Source organism: Rattus norvegicus, chromosome 17 (genome assembly GCF_021556685.1).
Source record: "Rattus norvegicus strain SHRSP/BbbUtx chromosome 17, alternate assembly SHRSP_T2T, whole genome shotgun sequence".
Classification (NCBI taxonomy): Eukaryota; Metazoa; Chordata; class Mammalia; order Rodentia; family Muridae; genus Rattus; species Rattus norvegicus.
Window position 1 is genome coordinate 43678983 of NC_141550.1, and position 17692 is coordinate 43696674.

Below are 17692 nucleotides of genomic sequence, written 5' to 3' on the forward strand. Positions count from 1 at the left end.
CTTTGAGAGTTCAGTTAGTTCCCAGTAGCAGGCTCTTGTAATATGTGTACTTTTAAAGATATTTCAAAATTTGGTGATCCGAATCTCAGTAACTTGGTGAATTCAGTTAGTTCCCAATAGGCCGCAGTAGTAGTAAGTGGAGTGTTCGGGATATAGAAAAATTTTCACCATTTTAATCAAAATTTCTTGTCGAATTCAGTGAGTTCCCAATGGACATGCTTGTAAGAGTGTGCTTTTCAATATGTAGCAACATATTACGGAACGGAATCTAAGTATCACTTTGAATTCAGTAGGTTCCCAATAGGATTCGCATGTAATAAGCTTTTTATTCGAGGTAGAGCAACGTTTTAACGAACTGAAACACTGTTTCTTTGAGAATTCAGTTAGTTCCCAGTAGCAGGCTCTTGTAGTATGTGTACTCTTAAAGATTTATCAAAATTTCATGAGCTGAATCTCAGTAAATGGTGAATACAGGTAATTCCTAGTAGGCCGCAATAGTAATAAGTGGACTGTTCGGGATATAGAAAAAATTTCACGAATTGAATCAAAATTTCTAGGCGAATTCAGTGAGTTCCCAATATGACATGCTTGTATGAATGTGCTATTAAATATATAGAAATATTTTAAGGAACGGAATCTAAGTATCACGTTGAATTCAGTAGGTTCCCAATAGGATTTGCATGTAATCAGGTTGTTATTCAAGATAGAGCAACGATTTAACGAACTGAAACACTGTTTCTTTGTGAATTCAGTTAGTTCCCAGTAGCAGGCTCTTGTAATATGTGTACTTTTAAAGATTTATCAAAAATTGGGGAGCCGAATCTCAGTAACTTTGTGAATTCAGTTAGTTCCTAGAAGGCCGCAATAGTAATAAGTGGACAGTTCGGGATATAGAAAAATTTTCAGGAATTGAATCAAAATTTCTAGGCGAATTCAGTGAGTTCCCAATGGCACATGCTTGTTTGAGTGTGCTTTTCAATATATAGCCACATTTTAAGGAACGGAATCTAAGTATCATGGTGAATTCTGTAGGTACCCAATATGATTCGCATGTAATAAGCTTGTTATTCGAGATAGAGCAACGTTTTAACGAACTGAAACACTGTTTCTTTGTGAATTCAGTTAGTTCCCAGTAGTAGGCTCTTGTAAGATGTGTACTTTAAAGATTTATCAAAATGTTGTGAGCCGAATCACAGTAACTTGGTGAATTCAGTTAGTTCACAATAGGCCGCGGTAGTAATAAGTGTACTGTTCGGGATATAGAAAAATTTTCACGAATGGAATCAAAATTTCTAGTTGAATTCAGTGAGTTCCCAATGGGAAATGCTTGTATGAGTGTGCTTTTCAAGGTATAGCAACATTTTAAAGAACGTAATCTAAGTATCACGTTGAATTCAGTAGGTTCCCAGTAGGATTCGCATGTAAAAAGGTTGTTATTGAAGGTAGAGCAACATTCTAACGACAGAAACACTGTTTCTTTGTATATTCAATTAGTTCCCAGTAGCAGGCCCTTGTAATATGTTTACTTTTAAAGATTTATCAAAATTTTGTGAGTAGCATCTCAGTAACTTGGTGAATATGTTAGTTAATAGTAAGCCGCAATAATAATAAGTAGACTGTTCTGGATATAGAAAAATTTTCATGAATTGATTCATAATTTGTAGTCGAATTCAGTGAGTTCCCAAGGGGACATGCTTCTATGAGTGTTTTTTATAATATATAGCAACATTTTAAAGAACAAAATCTAAGTAACATGGTTAAATCAGTAGGTTCCCAATAGAATTCGCATGTAATAAGCTTGTTATTCGATATAGAGCAACGTTTTAACGAATTGACACTGTTTCTTTGTGAATTCAGTTAGTTCCCAGTAGCAGCCTCTTGTAATATGTGTACTTTTAAAGATTTATCAAAATTTGGTGAGCCGAATCTCTGTAACATTGTGAATTCAGTTAGTTCCTAGTAGGACGCAATAGTAATAAGTGGACTGTTCGGGATATAGAAAAATTTTCAGGAATTGAATCAAAATTTCTAGGCGTATTCAGTGAGTTCCCAATGGGACATGCTTGTTTGAGTGTGCTTTTCAATATATAGCAACATTTTAAGGAATGGAATCTAAGTATCCTGGTGAATTCAGTAGGTTCCCAATAGGATTCTCATGTAATAGGCTTGTCTTTTAAGATAGAGCAATGTTTTAACGAACTGAAACACTGTTTCTTTGTGAATTCAGTTAGTTCCCAGTAGCAGGCTCTTGTAAGATGTGTACATTAAAGATTTATCAAAATATGGTGAGCCGAATCTCAGTAACTTGGTGAATTCAGTTAGTTCCCAATAGGCCGCAGTAGTAATAAGTGTACTGTTCGGGATATTGAAAAATTTTCAAGAATGGAATCAAAATTTCTAGCTGAATTCAGTGAGTTCCCAATGGGACAGGCTTGTATGAGTGTGCTTTTCAAGGTATAGCAACATTTTAAGGAACGGAATCTAAGTATCACGTTGAATTCTGTAGGTTCCCAGTAGGATTCGCACGTAAAAAGATTGTTATTCAAGATAGAGCAACGTTCTAACGACAGAAACAATGTTTCTTTGTGAATTGAATTAGTTCCCAGGAGCAGGCTCTTGTAGTATGTGTACTTTTAGAGATATCTCAAAATTTGTTGAGGCCAATCTCAGTAACTTGGTGAATTCAGTTAGTTCCTAGTAAGCCGCAATAGTAATAAGTGGACTGTTCTGGATATAGAAAAATTTTCACGAATGGAATCAAAATTTCTAGGCGAATTCAGTGAGTTCCCAATGGGACATGCCAGTGTCAGTGTGCTTTTCAATATATAGCAACATTTTCAGGAACGGAATCTAAGTATCACGTTGAATTCACTAGGTTCCCAATAGGAATCGCATGTAATCAGGTTGTTATTCAAGATACAGCAAAGTTTTAACTAACTGAAACACTGTTTATTTGTGAATTAAGTTAGTTCCCAGTAGCCCCCTCTTGTAATATGTGTACTTTTAAAGATTTATCAAAATTTGGTGAGCCGAATCTCTGTAACTTTGTGAATTCAGTTAGTTCCTAGTAGGAGGCAATAGTAATAAGTGGACAGTTCAGGATATAGAAAAATTTTCAGGAATAGAATCAAAATTTCTAGGCGAATTCAGTGTGTTCCCAAAGGGACATGCTTGTATGAGTGTTTTTTACAATATATAGCAACATTTTAAGGAACAAAATCTAAGTATGATGGTTAAATCAGTAGATTCCCAGTAGGATTCGCATGTAATAATCTTGTTATTCGATATAGAGCAACGTTTTAAAGAACTGACACTGTTTCTTGGTGAATTCAGTTAGTTCCCAGTAGCAGCCTCTTGTAATATGTGTAGTTTGAAAGATTCATCAAAATTTGGTGAGCCGAATCTCTGTAACTTTGAGAATTCAGTTAGTTCCTGTAAGTCGCAATAGTAATAAGTGGACTGTTCGGGATATAGAAAAATTTTCAGGAATTGAATCAAAATTTCTAGGCGAATTCAGTGAGTTTCCAATGGGACATGCTTGTTTGAGTGTGCTTTTCAATATATAGCAACATTTTAAGGAACGGAATCTAAATATCATGGTGAATTCAGTAGGTTCCCAATAGGTTTGGATGTAATAAGCTTGTTATTCAAGATAGAGCAACGTTTTAACGAACTGAAACACTGTTTCTTTGTGAATTCAGTTAGTTCCCAGTAGCAGGCTCTTGTAATATGTGTACTTTTAAAGATTTATCAAAATATGGTGAGCCGAATCTGAGTAATTTGGTGAATTCAGTAAGAACCCTATAGGGCGCAGTAGTAATAAGTGTACTCTGTTCGGGATATAGAAAAATTTTCACGAATGGAATCAAAATTTCTAGTTGAATTCAGTGAGTTCCCAATGGGAAATGCTTGTATGAGTGTGCTTTTCAAGGTATAGCAACATTTTAAAGAACAGAATCTAAGTATCACGTTGAATTCAGTAGGTTCCCAGTAGGATTCACATGTAAAAAGGTTGTTATTGAAGATAGAGCAACGTTCTAACGACAGAAACACTGTTTCTTTGTGAATTCAGTTAGTTCCCAGTAGCAGGCCCTTGTAACATGTGTACTTTTAAAGATTTATCAAAATTTCGTGAGCAGCATCTCAGTAACTTGGTGAATTATGTAGGTTCCTAGTAAGCCGAAATAGTAATAAATGGACTGTTCTGGATATAGAAAAATTTTCATGAATTGAATCATAATTTCAAGTCGAATTCGGTGAGTTCCCAAGGGCACATGCTTCTATGAGTGTTTTTTACAATATATAGCAACATTTTAAAGAACGGCATCTAGTTATCATGCTGAATTCTGTAGGTTTCCAGTAGGATTCGCATGTAATAAGATTGTTATTCGATATAGAGCAACGTTTTAACGAACTGACACTGTTTCTTTGAGAGTTCAGTTAGTTCCCAGTAGCAGGCTCTTGTAATATGTGTACTTTTAAAGATTTATCAAAATTTGGTAAGCCGAATCTCAGTAACTTGGTGAATTCAGTTGGTTCCCAATAGGCCGCAGTAGTAGTAAGTGGAGTGTTCGGGATATAGAAAAATTTTCACCATTTTAATCAAAATTTCTAGTCGAATTCAGTGAGTTCCCAGCGGACATGCTTGTAAGAGTGTGCTTTTCAATATATAGCAACATTTTATGGAACGGAATCTAAGTATCACTTTGAATTTGGTAGGTTCCCAATAGGATTCGCATGTAATAAGCTTTTTATTCGAGATAGAGCAACGTTTTAATGAACTGACACTGTTTCTTTGAGAATTCAGTTAGTTCCCAGTAGCAGGCTCTTGTAGTATGTGTACTCTTAAAGATTTATCAAAATTTCATGAGCTGAATCTCAGTAAATGGTGAATACAGGTAATTCCTTGTAGGCCGCAATAGTAATAAGTGGACTGTTCGGGATATAGAAAACAATTTCACGAACTGAATCAAAAATTCTAGGCGAATTCAGTGAGTTCCCAATATGACATGCTTGTATGAATGTGCTATTAAATATATAGAAACATTTTAAGGAACGGAATCTAAGTATCACGTTGAATTCTGTAGGTTCCCAATAGGATTTGCATGTAATCAGGTTGTTATTCAAGATAGAGCAACGATTTAACGAACTGAAACACTGTTTCTTTGTGAATTCAGTTAGTTCCCAGTAGCAGCCTCTTGTAATATGTGTACTTTTAAAGATTTATCAAAAATTGTTGAGCCGAATCTCTGTAACTCTGTGAATTCAGTTAGTTCCTAGAAGGCCGCAATAGTAATAAGTGGACAGTTCGGGATATAGAAAAATTTTCAGGAATTGAATCAAAATTTCTAGGCGAATTCAGTGAGTTCCCAATGGGACATGCTTGTTTGAGTGTGCTTTTCAATATATAGCCACATTTTAAGGAATGGAATCTAAGTATCATGGTGAATTCTGTAGGTACCCAATAGGATTCGCATGTAATAAGCTTGTTATTCAAGATAGAGCAACGTTTTAACTAACTAAAACACTGTTTCTTTGTGAATTCAGTTAGTTCCCAGTAGCAGGCTCTTGTAAGATGTGTACATTAAAGATTTATCAAAATATGGTGAGCCGAATCTCAGTAACTTGGTGAATTCAGTTAGTTCCCAATAGGACGCAGTAGTAATAAGTGTACTCTGTTCGGGATATAGAAAAATTATCACGAATGGAATCAAAATTTCTAGTTGAATTCAGTGAATTCCCAATGGGAAGTGCTTGTATGAGTGTGCTTTTCAAGGTATAGCAACATTTTAAGGAACGGAATCTAAGTATCACGTTGAATTCTGTAGGTTCCCATTAGGATTCGCATGTAAAAAGGATGTTATTCAAGATAGAGCAACGTTCTAACGACAGAAACAATGTTTCTTTGTGAATTTATTTAGTTCCCAGTAGCAGGCTCTTGTAGTATGTGTACTCTTAAAGATTTATCAAAATTTCATGAGCTGAATCTCAGTAAATGTTGAATATAGGTAATTCCTAGTAGGCCGCAATAGTAATAAGTGGACTGTTCGGGATATAGAAAAAATTTCACGAATTGAATCAAAATTTCTAGGCGAATTCAGTGAGTTCCCAATATGACATGCTTGTATGAATGTGCTATTAAATATATAGAAACATTTTAAGGAACGGAATCTAAGTATCACGTTGAATTCAGTAGGTTCCCAATAGGATTTGCATGTAATCCGGTTGTTATTCAAGATAGAGCAACGATTTAACGAACTGAAACACTGTTTCTTTGTGAATTCAGTTAGTTCCCAGTAGCAGGCTCTTGTAATATGTGTAGTTTGAAAGATTCATCAAAATTTGGTAAGCCGAATCTCTGTAATTTTGTGAATTCAGTTAGTTCCCAGTAGCAGGCTCTTGTAATATGTGTACTTTTAAAGATATTTCAAAATTTAGTGATCCGAATCTCAGTAACTTGGTGAATTCAGTTAGTTCCCAATAGGCCGCAGTAGTAGTAAGTGGAGTGTTCGGGATATAGAAAATTTTTCACCATTTTAATCAAAATTTCTAGTCGAATTCAGTGAGTTCCCAATGGACATGCTTGTAAGAGTGTGCTTTTCAATATGTAGCAACATATTACGGAACGGAATCTAAGTATCACTTTGAATTCAGTAGGTTCCCAATAGGATTCGCATGTAATAAGCTTTTTATTCGAGGTAGAGCAACGTTTTAACGAACTGAAACACTGTTTCTTTGAGAATTCAGTTAGTTCCCAGTAGCAGGCTCTTGTAGTATGTGTACTCTTAAAGATTTATCAAAATTTCATGAGCTGAATCTCAGTAAATGGTGAATACAGGTAATTCCTAGTAGGCCGCAATAGTAATAAGTGGACTGTTCGGGATATAGAAAAAATTTCACGAATTGAATCAAAATTTCTAGGCGAATTCAGTGAGTTCCCAATATGACATGCTTGTATGAATGTGCTATTAAATATATAGAAATATTTTAAGGAACGGAATCTAAGTATCACGTTGAATTCAGTAGGTTCCCAATAGGATTTGCATGTAATCAGGTTGTTATTCAAGATAGAGCAACGATTTAACGAACTGAAACACTGTTTCTTTGTGAATTCAGTTAGTTCCCAGTAGCAGGCTCTTGTAATATGTGTACTTTTAAAGATTTATCAAAAATTGGGGAGCCGAATCTCAGTAACTTTGTGAATTCAGTTAGTTCCTAGAAGGCCGCAATAGTAATAAGTGGACAGTTCGGGATATAGAAAAATTTTCAGGAATTGAATCAAAATTTCTAGGCGAATTCAGTGAGTTCCCAATGGCACATGCTTATTTGAGTGTGCTTTTCAATATATAGCCACATTTTAAGGAACGGAATCTAAGTATCATGGTGAATTCTGTAGGTACCCAATATGATTCGCATGTAATAAGCTTGTTATTCGAGATAGAGCAACGTTTTAACGAACTGAAACACTGTTTCTTTGTGAATTCAGTTAGTTCCCAGTAGTAGGCTCTTGTAAGATGTGTACTTTAAAGATTTATCAAAATGTTGTGAGCCGAATCACAGTAACTTGGTGAATTCAGTTAGTTCACAATAGGCCGCGGTAGTAATAAGTGTACTGTTCGGGATATAGAAAAATTTTCACGAATGGAATCAAAATTTCTAGTTGAATTCAGTGAGTTCCCAATGGGAAATGCTTGTATGAGTGTGCTTTTCAAGGTATAGCAACATTTTAAAGAACGTAATCTAAGTATCACGTTGAATTCAGTAGGTTCCCAGTAGGATTCGCATGTAAAAAGGTTGTTATTGAAGGTAGAGCAACATTCTAACGACAGAAACACTGTTTCTTTGTATATTCAATTAGTTCCCAGTAGCAGGCCCTTGTAATATGTTTACTTTTAAAGATTTATCAAAATTTTGTGAGTAGCATCTCAGTAACTTGGTGAATATGTTAGTTAATAGTAAGCCGCAATAATAATAAGTAGACTGTTCTGGATATAGAAAAATTTTCATGAATTGATTCATAATTTGTAGTCGAATTCAGTGAGTTCCCAAGGGGACATGCTTCTATGAGTGTTTTTTATAATATATAGCAACATTTTAAAGAACAAAATCTAAGTAACATGGTTAAATCAGTAGGTTCCCAATAGAATTCGCATGTAATAAGCTTGTTATTCGATATAGAGCAACGTTTTAACGAATTGACACTGTTTCTTTGTGAATTCAGTTAGTTCCCAGTAGCAGCCTCTTGTAATATGTGTACTTTTAAAGATTTATCAAAATTTGGTGAGCCGAATCTCTGTAACATTGTGAATTCAGTTAGTTCCTAGTAGGACGCAATAGTAATAAGTGGACTGTTCGGGATATAGAAAAATTTTCAGGAATTGAATCAAAATTTCTAGGCGTATTCAGTGAGTTCCCAATGGGACATGCTTGTTTGAGTGTGCTTTTCAATATATAGCAACATTTTAAGGAATGGAATCTAAGTATCCTGGTGAATTCAGTAGGTTCCCAATAGGATTCTCATGTAATAGGCTTGTCTTTTAAGATAGAGCAATGTTTTAACGAACTGAAACACTGTTTCTTTGTGAATTCAGTTAGTTCCCAGTAGCAGGCTCTTGTAAGATGTGTACATTAAAGATTTATCAAAATATGGTGAGCCGAATCTCAGTAACTTGGTGAATTCAGTTAGTTCCCAATAGGCCGCAGTAGTAATAAGTGTACTGTTCGGGATATTGAAAAATTTTCAAGAATGGAATCAAAATTTCTAGCTGAATTCAGTGAGTTCCCAATGGGACAGGCTTGTATGAGTGTGCTTTTCAAGGTATAGCAACATTTTAAGGAACGGAATCTAAGTATCACGTTGAATTCTGTAGGTTCCCAGTAGGATTCGCACGTAAAAAGATTGTTATTCAAGATAGAGCAACGTTCTAACGACAGAAACAATGTTTCTTTGTGAATTGAATTAGTTCCCAGGAGCAGGCTCTTGTAGTATGTGTACTTTTAGAGATATCTCAAAATTTGTTGAGGCCAATCTCAGTAACTTGGTGAATTCAGTTAGTTCCTAGTAAGCCGCAATAGTAATAAGTGGACTGTTCTGGATATAGAAAAATTTTCACGAATGGAATCAAAATTTCTAGGCGAATTCAGTGAGTTCCCAATGGGACATGCCAGTGTCAGTGTGCTTTTCAATATATAGCAACATTTTCAGGAACGGAATCTAAGTATCACGTTGAATTCACTAGGTTCCCAATAGGAATCGCATGTAATCAGGTTGTTATTCAAGATAGAGCAAAGTTTTAACTAACTGAAACACTGTTTATTTGTGAATTAAGTTAGTTCCCAGTAGCCCCCTCTTGTAATATGTGTACTTTTAAAGATTTATCAAAATTTGGTGAGCCGAATCTCTGTAACTTTGTGAATTCAGTTAGTTCCTAGTAGGAGGCAATAGTAATAAGTGGACAGTTCAGGATATAGAAAAATTTTCAGGAATAGAATCAAAATTTCTAGGCGAATTCAGTGTGTTCCCAAAGGGACATGCTTGTATGAGTGTTTTTTACAATATATAGCAACATTTTAAGGAACAAAATCTAAGTATGATGGTTAAATCAGTAGATTCCCAGTAGGATTCGCATGTAATAATCTTGTTATTCGATATAGAGCAACGTTTTAAAGAACTGACACTGTTTCTTGGTGAATTCAGTTAGTTCCCAGTAGCAGCCTCTTGTAATATGTGTAGTTTGAAAGATTCATCAAAATTTGGTGAGCCGAATCTCTGTAACTTTGAGAATTCAGTTAGTTCCTGTAAGTCGCAATAGTAATAAGTGGACTGTTCGGGATATAGAAAAATTTTCAGGAATTGAATCAAAATTTCTAGGCGAATTCAGTGAGTTTCCAATGGGACATGCTTGTTTGAGTGTGCTTTTCAATATATAGCAACATTTTAAGGAACGGAATCTAAATATCATGGTGAATTCAGTAGGTTCCCAATAGGTTTGGATGTAATAAGCTTGTTATTCAAGATAGAGCAACGTTTTAACGAACTGAAACACTGTTTCTTTGTGAATTCAGTTAGTTCCCAGTAGCAGGCTCTTGTAATATGTGTACTTTTAAAGATTTATCAAAATATGGTGAGCCGAATCTGAGTAATTTGGTGAATTCAGTAAGAACCCTATAGGGCGCAGTAGTAATAAGTGTACTCTGTTCGGGATATAGAAAAATTTTCACGAATGGAATCAAAATTTCTAGTTGAATTCAGTGAGTTCCCAATGGGAAATGCTTGTATGAGTGTGCTTTTCAAGGTATAGCAACATTTTAAAGAACAGAATCTAAGTATCACGTTGAATTCAGTAGGTTCCCAGTAGGATTCACATGTAAAAAGGTTGTTATTGAAGATAGAGCAACGTTCTAACGACAGAAACACTGTTTCTTTGTGAATTCAGTTAGTTCCCAGTAGCAGGCCCTTGTAACATGTGTACTTTTAAAGATTTATCAAAATTTCGTGAGCAGCATCTCAGTAACTTGGTGAATTATGTAGGTTCCTAGTAAGCCGAAATAGTAATAAATGGACTGTTCTGGATATAGAAAAATTTTCATGAATTGAATCATAATTTCAAGTCGAATTCGGTGAGTTCCCAAGGGCACATGCTTCTATGAGTGTTTTTTACAATATATAGCAACATTTTAAAGAACGGCATCTAGTTATCATGCTGAATTCTGTAGGTTTCCAGTAGGATTCGCATGTAATAAGATTGTTATTCGATATAGAGCAACGTTTTAACGAACTGACACTGTTTCTTTGAGAGTTCAGTTAGTTCCCAGTAGCAGGCTCTTGTAATATGTGTACTTTTAAAGATTTATCAAAATTTGGTAAGCCGAATCTCAGTAACTTGGTGAATTCAGTTGGTTCCCAATAGGCCGCAGTAGTAGTAAGTGGAGTGTTCGGGATATAGAAAAATTTTCACCAGTTTAATCAAAATTTCTAGTCGAATTCAGTGAGTTCCCAGCGGACATGCTTGTAAGAGTGTGCTTTTCAATATATAGCAACATTTTATGGAACGGAATCTAAGTATCACTTTGAATTTGGTAGGTTCCCAATAGGATTCGCATGTAATAAGCTTTTTATTCGAGATAGAGCAACGTTTTAATGAACTGACACTGTTTCTTTGAGAATTCAGTTAGTTCCCAGTAGCAGGCTCTTGTAGTATGTGTACTCTTAAAGATTTATCAAAATTTCATGAGCTGAATCTCAGTAAATGGTGAATACAGGTAATTCCTTGTAGGCCGCAATAGTAATAAGTGGACTGTTCGGGATATAGAAAACAATTTCACGAACTGAATCAAAAATTCTAGGCGAATTCAGTGAGTTCCCAATATGACATGCTTGTATGAATGTGCTATTAAATATATAGAAACATTTTAAGGAACGGAATCTAAGTATCACGTTGAATTCTGTAGGTTCCCAATAGGATTTGCATGTAATCAGGTTGTTATTCAAGATAGAGCAACGATTTAACGAACTGAAACACTGTTTCTTTGTGAATTCAGTTAGTTCCCAGTAGCAGCCTCTTGTAATATGTGTACTTTTAAAGATTTATCAAAAATTGTTGAGCCGAATCTCTGTAACTCTGTGAATTCAGTTAGTTCCTAGAAGGCCGCAATAGTAATAAGTGGACAGTTCGGGATATAGAAAAATTTTCAGGAATTGAATCAAAATTTCTAGGCGAATTCAGTGAGTTCCCAATGGGACATGCTTGTTTGAGTGTGCTTTTCAATATATAGCCACATTTTAAGGAATGGAATCTAAGTATCATGGTGAATTCTGTAGGTACCCAATAGGATTCGCATGTAATAAGCTTGTTATTCAAGATAGAGCAACGTTTTAACTAACTAAAACACTGTTTCTTTGTGAATTCAGTTAGTTCCCAGTAGCAGGCTCTTGTAAGATGTGTACATTAAAGATTTATCAAAATATGGTGAGCCGAATCTCAGTAACTTGGTGAATTCAGTTAGTTCCCAATAGGACGCAGTAGTAATAAGTGTACTCTGTTCGGGATATAGAAAAATTATCACGAATGGAATCAAAATTTCTAGTTGAATTCAGTGAATTCCCAATGGGAAGTGCTTGTATGAGTGTGCTTTTCAAGGTATAGCAACATTTTAAGGAACGGAATCTAAGTATCACGTTGAATTCTGTAGGTTCCCATTAGGATTCGCATGTAAAAAGGATGTTATTCAAGATAGAGCAACGTTCTAACGACAGAAACAATGTTTCTTTGTGAATTTATTTAGTTCCCAGTAGCAGGCTCTTGTAGTATGTGTACTCTTAAAGATTTATCAAAATTTCATGAGCTGAATCTCAGTAAATGGTGAATATAGGTAATTCCTAGTAGGCCGCAATAGTAATAAGTGGACTGTTCGGGATATAGAAAAAATTTCACGAATTGAATCAAAATTTCTAGGCGAATTCAGTGAGTTCCCAATATGACATGCTTGTATGAATGTGCTATTAAATATATAGAAACATTTTAAGGAACGGAATCTAAGTATCACGTTGAATTCAGTAGGTTCCCAATAGGATTTGCATGTAATCCGGTTGTTATTCAAGATAGAGCAACGATTTAACGAACTGAAACACTGTTTCTTTGTGAATTCAGTTAGTTCCCAGTAGCAGGCTCTTGTAATATGTGTAGTTTGAAAGATTCATCAAAATTTGGTAAGCCGAATCTCTGTAATTTTGTGAATTCAGTTAGTTCCCAGTAGCAGGCTCTTGTAATATGTGTACTTTTAAAGATATTTCAAAATTTAGTGATCCGAATCTCAGTAACTTGGTGAATTCAGTTAGTTCCCAATAGGCCGCAGTAGTAGTAAGTGGAGTGTTCGGGATATAGAAAATTTTTCACCATTTTAATCAAAATTTCTAGTCGAATTCAGTGAGTTCCCAATGGACATGCTTGTAAGAGTGTGCTTTTCAATATGTAGCAACATATTACGGAACGGAATCTAAGTATCACTTTGAATTCAGTAGGTTCCCAATAGGATTCGCATGTAATAAGCTTTTTATTCGAGGTAGAGCAACGTTTTAACGAACTGAAACACTGTTTCTTTGAGAATTCAGTTAGTTCCCAGTAGCAGGCTCTTGTAGTATGTGTACTCTTAAAGATTTATCAAAATTTCATGAGCTGAATCTCAGTAAATGGTGAATACAGGTAATTCCTAGTAGGCCGCAATAGTAATAAGTGGACTGTTCGGGATATAGAAAAAATTTCACGAATTGAATCAAAATTTCTAGGCGAATTCAGTGAGTTCCCAATATGACATGCTTGTATGAATGTGCTATTAAATATATAGAAATATTTTAAGGAACGGAATCTAAGTATCACGTTGAATTCAGTAGGTTCCCAATAGGATTTGCATGTAATCAGGTTGTTATTCAAGATAGAGCAACGATTTAACGAACTGAAACACTGTTTCTTTGTGAATTCAGTTAGTTCCCAGTAGCAGGCTCTTGTAATATGTGTACTTTTAAAGATTTATCAAAAATTGGGGAGCCGAATCTCAGTAACTTTGTGAATTCAGTTAGTTCCTAGAAGGCCGCAATAGTAATAAGTGGACAGTTCGGGATATAGAAAAATTTTCAGGAATTGAATCAAAATTTCTAGGCGAATTCAGTGAGTTCCCAATGGCACATGCTTATTTGAGTGTGCTTTTCAATATATAGCCACATTTTAAGGAACGGAATCTAAGTATCATGGTGAATTCTGTAGGTACCCAATATGATTCGCATGTAATAAGCTTGTTATTCGAGATAGAGCAACGTTTTAACGAACTGAAACACTGTTTCTTTGTGAATTCAGTTAGTTCCCAGTAGTAGGCTCTTGTAAGATGTGTACTTTAAAGATTTATCAAAATGTTGTGAGCCGAATCACAGTAACTTGGTGAATTCAGTTAGTTCACAATAGGCCGCAGTAGTAATAAGTGTACTGTTCGGGATATAGAAAAATTTTCACGAATGGAATCAAAATTTCTAGTTGAATTCAGTGAGTTCCCAATGGGAAATGCTTGTATGAGTGTGCTTTTCAAGGTATAGCAACATTTTAAAGAACGTAATCTAAGTATCACATTGAATTCAGTAGGTTCCCAGTAGGATTCGCATGTAAAAAGGTTGTTATTGAAGATAGAGCAACATTCTAACGACAGAAACACTGTTTCTTTGTATATTCAATTAGTTCCCAGTAGCAGGCCCTTGTAATATGTTTACTTTTAAAGATTTATCAAAATTTTGTGAGTAGCATCTCAGTAACTTGGTGAATTATGTTAGTTAATAGTAAGCCGCAATAATAATAAGTAGACTGTTCTGGATATAGAAAAATTTTCATGAATTGATTCATAATTTGTAGTCGAATTCAGTGAGTTCCCAAGGGGACATGCTTCTATGAGTGTTTTTTATAATATATAGCAACATTTTAAAGAACAAAATCTAAGTAACATGGTTAAATCAGTAGGTTCCCAATAGAATTCGCATGTAATAAGCTTGTTATTCGATATAGAGCAACGTTTTAACGAATTGACACTGTTTCTTTGTGAATTCAGTTAGTTCCCAGTAGCAGCCTCTTGTAATATGTGTACTTTTAAAGATTTATCAAAATTTGGTGAGCCGAATCTCTGTAACATTGTGAATTCAGTTAGTTCCTAGTAGGACGCAATAGTAATAAGTGGACTGTTCGGGATATAGAAAAATTTTCAGGAATTGAATCAAAATTTCTAGGCGTATTCAGTGAGTTCCCAATGGGACATGCTTGTTTGAGTGTGCTTTTCAATATATAGCAACATTTTAAGGAATGGAATCTAAGTATCCTGGTGAATTCAGTAGGTTCCCAATAGGATTCTCATGTAATAGGCTTGTCTTTTAAGATAGAGCAATGTTTTAACGAACTGAAACACTGTTTCTTTGTGAATTCAGTTAGTTCCCAGTAGCAGGCTCTTGTAAGATGTGTACATTAAAGATTTATCAAAATATGGTGAGCCGAATCTCAGTAACTTGGTGAATTCAGTTAGTTCCCAATAGGCCGCAATAGTAATAAGTGTACTGTTCGGGATATTGAAAAATTTTCAAGAATGGAATCAAAATTTCTAGCTGAATTCAGTGAGTTCCCAATGGGACAGGCTTGTATGAGTGTGCTTTTCAAGGTATAGCAACATTTTAAGGAACGGAATCTAAGTATCACGTTGAATTCTGTAGGTTCCCAGTAGGATTCGCACGTAAAAAGATTGTTATTCAAGATAGAGCAACGTTCTAACGACAGAAACAATGTTTCTTTGTGAATTGAATTAGTTCCCAGGAGCAGGCTCTTGTAGTATGTGTACTTTTAGAGATATCTCAAAATTTGTTGAGGCCAATCTCAGTAACTTGGTGAATTCAGTTAGTTCCTAGTAAGCCGCAATAGTAATAAGTGGACTGTTCTGGATATAGAAAAATTTTCACGAATGGAATCAAAATTTCTAGGCGAATTCAGTGAGTTCCCAATGGGACATGCCAGTGTCAGTGTGCTTTTCAATATATAGCAACATTTTCAGGAACGGAATCTAAGTATCACGTTGAATTCACTAGGTTCCCAATAGGAATCGCATGTAATCAGGTTGTTATTCAAGATACAGCAAAGTTTTAACTAACTGAAACACTGTTTATTTGTGAATTAAGTTAGTTCCCAGTAGCCCCCTCTTGTAATATGTGTACTTTTAAAGATTTATCAAAATTTGGTGAGCCGAATCTCTGTAACTTTGTGAATTCAGTTAGTTCCTAGTAGGAGGCAATAGTAATAAGTGGACAGTTCAGGATATAGAAAAATTTTCAGGAATAGAATCAAAATTTCTAGGCGAATTCAGTGTGTTCCCAAAGGGACATGCTTGTATGAGTGTTTTTTACAATATATAGCAACATTTTAAGGAACAAAATCTAAGTATGATGGTTAAATCAGTAGATTCCCAGTAGGATTCGCATGTAATAATCTTGTTATTCGATATAGAGCAACGTTTTAAAGAACTGACACTGTTTCTTGGTGAATTCAGTTAGTTCCCAGTAGCAGCCTCTTGTAATATGTGTAGTTTGAAAGATTCATCAAAATTTGGTGAGCCGAATCTCTGTAACTTTGAGAATTCAGTTAGTTCCTGTAAGTCGCAATAGTAATAAGTGGACTGTTCGGGATATAGAAAAATTTTCAGGAATTGAATCAAAATTTCTAGGCGAATTCAGTGAGTTTCCAATGGGACATGCTTGTTTGAGTGTGCTTTTCAATATATAGCAACATTTTAAGGAACGGAATCTAAATATCATGGTGAATTCAGTAGGTTCCCAATAGGTTTGGATGTAATAAGCTTGTTATTCAAGATAGAGCAACGTTTTAACGAACTGAAACACTGTTTCTTTGTGAATTCAGTTAGTTCCCAGTAGCAGGCTCTTGTAATATGTGTACTTTTAAAGATTTATCAAAATATGGTGAGCCGAATCTGAGTAATTTGGTGAATTCAGTAAGAACCCTATAGGGCGCAGTAGTAATAAGTGTACTCTGTTCGGGATATAGAAAAATTTTCACGAATGGAATCAAAATTTCTAGTTGAATTCAGTGAGTTCCCAATGGGAAATGCTTGTATGAGTGTGCTTTTCAAGGTATAGCAACATTTTAAAGAACAGAATCTAAGTATCACGTTGAATTCAGTAGGTTCCCAGTAGGATTCACATGTAAAAAGGTTGTTATTGAAGATAGAGCAACGTTCTAACGACAGAAACACTGTTTCTTTGTGAATTCAGTTAGTTCCCAGTAGCAGGCCCTTGTAACATGTGTACTTTTAAAGATTTATCAAAATTTCGTGAGCAGCATCTCAGTAACTTGGTGAATTATGTAGGTTCCTAGTAAGCCGAAATAGTAATAAATGGACTGTTCTGGATATAGAAAAATTTTCATGAATTGAATCATAATTTCAAGTCGAATTCGGTGAGTTCCCAAGGGGACATGCTTCTATGAGTGTTTTTTACAATATATAGCAACATTTTAAAGAACGGCATCTAGTTATCATGCTGAATTCTGTAGGTTTCCAGTAGGATTCGCATGTAATAAGATTGTTATTCGATATAGAGCAACGTTTTAACGAACTGACACTGTTTCTTTGAGAGTTCAGTTAGTTCCCAGTAGCAGGCTCTTGTAATATGTGTACTTTTAAAGATTTATCAAAATTTGGTAAGCCGAATCTCAGTAACTTGGTGAATTCAGTTGGTTCCCAATAGGCCGCAGTAGTAGTAAGTGGAGTGTTCGGGATATAGAAAAATTTTCACCATTTTAATCAAAATTTCTAGTCGAATTCAGTGAGTTCCCAGCGGACATGCTTGTAAGAGTGTGCTTTTCAATATATAGCAACATTTTATGGAACGGAATCTAAGTATCACTTTGAATTTGGTAGGTTCCCAATAGGATTCGCATGTAATAAGCTTTTTATTCGAGATAGAGCAACGTTTTAATGAACTGACACTGTTTCTTTGAGAATTCAGTTAGTTCCCAGTAGCCGGCTCTTGTAGTATGTGTACTCTTAAAGATTTATCAAAATTTCATGAGCTGAATCTCAGTAAATGGTGAATACAGGTAATTCCTTGTAGGCCGCAATAGTAATAAGTGGACTGTTCGGGATATAGAAAACAATTTCACGA